The sequence below is a fragment of the Colletes latitarsis genome, chromosome 1 (assembly GCF_051014445.1).
Source record: "Colletes latitarsis isolate SP2378_abdomen chromosome 1, iyColLati1, whole genome shotgun sequence".
Taxonomy (NCBI): Eukaryota; Metazoa; Arthropoda; class Insecta; order Hymenoptera; family Colletidae; genus Colletes; species Colletes latitarsis.
The window spans coordinates 35,301,855-35,309,234 of NC_135134.1; positions in this window are offsets into that span (position 1 = coordinate 35,301,855).

Genomic DNA, 7,380 nt, shown 5'->3' on the forward strand with positions numbered 1-7,380 from the left:
GATCTTATACAAATTTTGTCATTGCCTCTATCATGATATTACTATTTCTATTTACCATGCGAGTTTGTTTACATTTACTGTATAAGATATTTATAAAGTAAAGGAATATTTTACAAAAAATCATAGTGTTCTTATAGAATTGTCGTCCTTTGTAGTTGATATTATATTACCCTGAGGAGAACTAGGCGACCAACGGATAAACATTAGCATCGTCATTGAAGAATGGAGCGTCGCAACGCAAGGTTGTGTTATTCGTGCGATTTTTATCGGCAGGAAGACGCGTAAGGAACCTGAACGAAAGCCAAAGTCCATCGGACCGTGGAACTGCCATGCACCTGTTTGATCCACGTTGATTAGTTTTATTTTTATGGGGCGGCCGCCTGTTGTGCGATACGTACACTTCCTATTCGGAATCGGCCGAAATTACGTAATTTCACGCATGCGAGGTGCAAGTAACGCGCGAACCAGCGTTATCGCGGAATAAACTGTTTAGAAACACTTGTAAGGGTTGTCGATCGCATCGCACGCGAAACGGAACGTAACCTGCGTTTGGTAATCTTGCATCTGTAGGGGAATCTGACGTTGGAAAGGTGGGGCGGGAGCCACAAAACAGTGTCTAGGAATTTCTGCGGTTAATCTACAGTTCAATCTTACTGACATAATCTAACAAAGAGACTTGAACCAACGGTCCAACTGCTGTTCTAACGACGCCGTTGAAAACACCTACAAATTTTTTATTCAAAAATCTGGAAAAATTCCAAAATATCTGTCCCGGTATCCGAAATGTCTCAGAATTTTTTTACATTTTCGTATGCAATAGGACAAGAGAAATTGCGCGAAAAGTTGATTGTCTATACCAACCCTTTACTGCCCCCATCGTCGAGATTTCGAGTTAAAAATTGGCCCAAAATGGATTCGTATGTAAATAAAATAATTTTATTGAATAGAGGCTTGCTTGCACGGTAAGTTGAAATGTACGAAGCGAGCCTTGCAAATGCACCAAGATTCTTTGTTCCCACAAACGGGCCGCTTTTGTTACGATCGCACGGAACAAACAGGACGACTTCGGAGCGACTCGGTAATCCGATAAACTGATAGATATCCGCCGGTACCACTATAATTAACGCTGACCTGCTGGCGACCTGGCGGCAATTTCAGTAACCAGCCGATACGACGATCATAATAATCGCGGTTAAATCTTTCTGCTTGTCAATCAGCCGACTGACACACGACTCCGGTCTGCCCGGGGCTTTGCGTGTCCTGTGAGGATCGTTGCACGCTAGCTACATCGATGCTCGATCATTAGACGCGTCCATGTTTCCTCTTTGCGCGACCCTCGCGTGCGATAGATCGATGCCCGTGGCGCGAGATCGACCAGCCGTGCCAGATGGACATCGAGACTCGTTGCCTTTCAATGCCCCTAATTATTTGGATTTGCGTACTGGCGGGCTTCGGGGGCCCAAAGGTCATCCTACAGCCTTTCATTTACGTTGCTTGAGCAGAATGTTACGCGAAAATAAAGCAAATCCTTCTTTTACGTTTTTTCCTTTACGGTTCGAGCCTGAGAATATCGATGAAACTTCATAGTTTACCCCTAACCCTAGAGCTCCTACGTTATAGTATTTCGTATCACAAATCACGCGTGCCTAAAATATCGGAACTAGGATCATAACAATAAAAACTCACAGCTAAAGTATTTGCAGTATTTACAAACAGGCAGTTGACCTTAAGTATGCAGTATCACACTTTCCGAAAGCGGTATTTATTAATTTATTATCTAATTTGCTAATTATTACTATTATAATTGAAGTTTTTAACAATCTAAAAAAATTTTAATCAATTTAAAATTCTAACAACTTAAATGTCATTATAAAAGGCAACTTTTACCACCCGCGCTCGCCAGCAGAGGGCTACGCTCTCTCACGAGTACTCGATCGACTGCCTGTTCCTGTACAGGTGTTCGGCCACCCCTGGGAAAAATTTTAATGGGAAATTCTAGAGGCCAAAATAAGATAAAAATCAAGAATATCAATTTCTTAACTGAAGCTTCATTAAAAAGTTATTAAAAAATTAAATTAAAAAATCTCAAATCATTCTGAAAAAATTATTTTTGGTTGCGGGGCTCAATTACAATCATTTTTGGTGAATAGATCTACCCCTAAAATCCTACCCACTTTTTAGAAAAAAATTCATTACGGGCGGAACTTTAAACGTTAATAACTTTTTAACGAAGCCTCCATTAACAAATTAGTATTCTTGATTTTCGTCTTATTTTGGACTCTAGAATCTCTCTTTAAAATTTTTCCCAGGTGTGGCCGAACACCTTGTATACATATACGCTCCTCGACTGACCATTGAACGTGTTGGCGTCTAAAGCAGGACCTGCTAGGATTGCTTTAACGATGAGTCCCCACTAACAGGCCCAGAACAAAACGCCCGCCTCCCCTTTCCTTTCCTCCTGCTATCTCGCTTGCTCACTTTCTCCATAGAGCAAAGCCACCACACATATCTCTCGATTCGCATCGTTTGTGTTAAAGAGACCGCAACGACACCGCACAGGGCGGTTCCGCAAACGCCAACCGCACCGAAACATCAGTAAACATAATCCGACATTCGGTAAGCGTCTTAATCCTCGTATATCCCGAGCTTTGATTTTTGACATTGAGTAATAACCTGAAATCCTTTGAGCCTGGGGAAAGCCTACCGATCACAATAACTCTGCTATGTCCGCTTGAAGTCGTGATCGAGATAGGGACGTCTAAAGACCGAAACAGGGATACAAAAATTGCTAAACACGTGGTAATACAGATAAAAGAAAAGGGATAGCGGTATTGGAGTCGCGAACCCGAAGGTAGAGATAAAGAGCTGTTTCGAAATCCGAAAGAAGGACAAAAATTGGAAGATAAGGACACGAAGAAGAACTCGGAGCGAAAGATGTCACGAAGCCTAAGAACAAAACAATTAATAGACTTTCGAAAGCCAAAGATACTAATTAGAATGAATCGTTGTTCACATTTCAAAGAGAAGAATAATGGCAATAACGAATGAAAAATAGAGTGAAACGTTTAAAGTATCGAGAAAAAGAAAACGAAGAAGAGCATTATGGAAATCAACTGTGGAAGAGATACGAAAACATTACTAGAATAAGACGAAAACTAAAAATATCACTTTATGTTTTTAATATTTTGATATTATAAATAGCTATTTGACTAACATAGATTTTTTTAGTTTAATGTACTGAACTCAGTATTGTGTCTTGTATAGAAAAATTACAAGCTTCTCAAACGTTGATGGAAATCAAAGTTGAAATCCAAAGTTTTCTAACAATATCTTTTTTACGCAATGAATTCTTAATGTGGATCCACAATCCTTTCCTCTCTAATATAAATTCAATCGAAGATACGAACCTAGCCATGAATAAACTTAATGAGATTTTGGTTTTTCGTGTATTCGTAGTAATTGATAACTCAAACACAAAACCTCAGATCTCAAAACTTATTTTAACTCATACTATCCCTTAAAATATTAATCATTGCATTGCATACTAATCACCCCTGGCAAAAATTGTAATGGGAGATTCTAGAGGCCAAAATAAGACGAAAATCGAAAATACCAATTTGTAGATGGAAGCTTCATTAAAAAGCTATTAAGAATTAAATTCAAAAATTTCAAATCGTTCTGGAAAAATTATTTTTGGTTGTGGGGGTTAATTACAATAATTTTTGGTGAATAAACATACCCCCGAAATCTTGCGCATTTTCGAGAAAAAAATTCAGTATGGGCGGAAGTTTAAATGTTAATAACTTTTTAACGAAGCCTTCATCAACAAATTGGTATTCTTGATTTTCGTTTTATTTTAGCCTCTAGAATTCCCTATTAAAATTTTTCCCAGGGGTGGCCGAACACCCTGTATAAATATCATATTCTGTTGAAAAATACGCGAGAATATTCTTTCTACGAAAATATATTAAATTTAAATATGAAAATCAAAATTTTGTTTAATACATTAGATGACAGTACGGTAGTACATACGTACAGCGATATGTGATTTGATTAAACCACATAGCGAGAATTTAGGTACGAGTAGTTCAGTGTTCAATGAAATACTTAATCACAGTTTTATGTACGCTTATAGTAGTTAAAATATTAACAAATATTCAAATGATTAAATAAAAGCAAAATTGCGATCTTTTTGAAAGAATTATTCCTAATGCCTTAAAGTATCACATATCACTAGATGTACATATTGTAAATCAATGAAATAATGAAAATAATTCTGGCCAGCTAAATCGGCCAAATACCTCGCTATGCATTGTTTAAATGTTAACCAAAAACAATTGTATATACTTCTTCAATATAGATCAAAACCATGCAATGAAATCCATTACAAAAGTGTCACAATTTTTTTCATTTTTTAATTCCAAAGAACACATATTAAGTATCAAAATTTCATTACTTTTTTAAAATCATTTGAATTATTTTTGTACTATCAAATTCGAATTCGTGAAGCAACAAGACGCATTTTTATGTTTTCTCTCGTCTTTATCTTTGTATAGAGAATGCAACATTGAAATAAGCGAAAAATGAGAAATCATTTGGGAAACTAGATAGTCTAAACTTACCATTGATGACTGTTGTTTTATGGCACTGTTCACTTAACGCGTAGCTTCTAAACCCATAACCTCTTAACGTAGCAGGAAGAAATCACGTTGATTCAAATGGAAGCACAGAATTCACACATGTATTATATTATTATGACACAATACATATAAACTTAACTTATTGAATATAGACATTACAAAAGAAAAGAATCTAATCAGTTTTCTATGCACGTTCTACGTTGAGCGGACATTCGAAACACACACGTCAACATCCACCTCAGGCCCAGTTACTCACTCTCATCCTTGGCGGCGCGCATGTTGTTTACTCAAAATAAGGCGGCAATTATAAATACTTGTTTCACAATATCAATATTGTCACACTATTCTTTATAAATAATAGTAGATAATCCTTGCGAATTTTAATTCTAATAGAAAATAGCACGAATTTTCCGGTACCTAATAAAAAATTGTTGTCTAGGTGAGAAATATCCTCCCAAATCTAATATTTTGAATATATTTTAATTCGCCTAAGGGAGTCTTCTAATGTGAACCTTAGAAAAAATTCTTATATCTTACGCCTTAGAAAAAACCTTATGCCTGAACACCTAAAATTATAATTAGAGGGTTACAAAATTTTAAAAGCTTTTTCCTCGAAACTATGTTTACCAGAACGATGCCCATGATATCTCAAAATCTACTTGACCAATTGGCTTAAAATTTTAAGTACACATATAGTACATGTATGACTATAGCCCGTATGTACGAATATAGCCAGAATGAACTTAAAATTATTATTTTTTGTCTTTCTTTAGGCCTCCGAGATTTACAAAGAAACATGAAAAAATCGATAATCAAACTTTTTCTTTTGTTCTGGTACCAGCTATAGTCAAACTCATACTAATTAAGAATCTTTCACGTTTTTATATTTCAAACAAACAAAATGACCGGAATCGTGGACACCGTGAGACGACCTCTTTTAAAAACCTACGATGTTTGAGAGTATGCAATGCCGCCAATTTTAACTGTCTTCCGACCAAAAAATTTTAAAATGTCATTGAAACATGTAGAAATAAACCTTGTAACATTGATTGCAAAAGGTGTTATAGTTTATTCGCAAAAAATTCCTGAAGAAAATTTCAAAAATTGCACTTAACGCTAGAAAAGGCCCTTAAATCTTATGGATCACGCTTGAAACAACTATCAGAACTTGAAGACTCTGAATAGTCGTGAACAAGAATATGGTATAAAAATGGTTCGAGCAGCACAAGAAGGAGATTATCGTAATTTTGGCACCCCGACCACGATTCATCTCATAGGAATCGTTAAAGTCGTTCAGGCACGTGAAAGCACGCATTATAAGCATCGTGGGGGATGAACAAAAGGGTGACGCTTAGTTAGAAGGGGCCTTGCCCAGCTACGGGGGTTTGTTGTTATTTACGGTATTTAGATAACCGGCTTACGGAGCAACCTCGTACCCCTAGCCAGCCTGATCTCATGCACGAGATAGCACCGACAGTACTATCATCGGCAACTTGCGACTAGGTTACATGTATTCCGCTTGCAGATTATTATAACGAGCATCGTGTTGCATTAACACACGTATCTGCTCCCACGGTAAAGCTCCAAGTGACTGCTGAGAACCTGTATCGAATTTTCGAGATTCCACTATCTCCCTGTCTTACCCTTGTTGCTAGGGGTTTACAGTACCAAGTGATACGTTAATTTCTGTTTCTATCCAACGTTTCGATCAATTACAATTGTTAACGTAACGCTATTAAAAATCAAAGACTGATAAACACCTTCTTTATGTTTTATCGCAATTTTTCGGTTCGAAAGTCCTTTAAAACAATAACATTACCATTTTCAAAAATGTTTGCCAAGTACCGTTGTACCTCTTCAAGAATGTTCATATAGTGGACGAAATTTCATTTCGGAGGCAATTCATTTCGGAGGCAAATTTCAATTTCGGAGGCAACAGAAAATTACCTAAACGTAACCATTCTCGTATTTTTAAAGAAGTAATAAATAATAATACAACTGCCGCTCAAGTAAACAGAGATCTACATCTACCAGTAACTACGCAACGTGTACAGCAAATATTTCATAAGAATACACGGTTAAAATGTGTAAAAATGGTAATTAAGCCACCGCTTAAGAGCTCAAAGCTGCAAGATTAAATTTTGCAAAAAAACATATAACAAGTTGAATCTTGACGGCCCTGATGGATACAAATATTATTGGCACGACTTAAGAAAAGATAAAACCGTAAGCCTGATTATTAAAAATCATAGTATTCTTATAGAAATTTCGTCCACTTTAGAGATAGAAACAGAAGACATACAACTGCGAATAGTGAACCTATAATTATTTCGACCACTGTATATAGTCTCTGATCTAAATTAAACCTGTGACTTTGTACGAAACTCATCCAAGGATCTAAAAACCGAAGACAGAAGCGGTCACATTAAGTCAACGCGACGCGTATCCCGGGGTGCATCTTTCGCGATCAACCCTATAGGGTACTGACAATTAATAACCGTGCCCCGTGTCATGTTTCTGTTTCCTTGCTGTCCAACAGCTCGCTTCCTGTTTAAGGTACCAGCCAACAAGCGGACAAATGAACGCGCGGTGACGAGCAACATTTCCCCGCTCAGTCTGTCGTGAAAACTGTTGAAGCCACCCCTTTCGATACTGATCATTGAATGAAAGCGTAATCGTCGCGACGTAAATATCTTTAATCTCCGAGAGAACGGCCTTGTCTGTTTATGGATACACGATT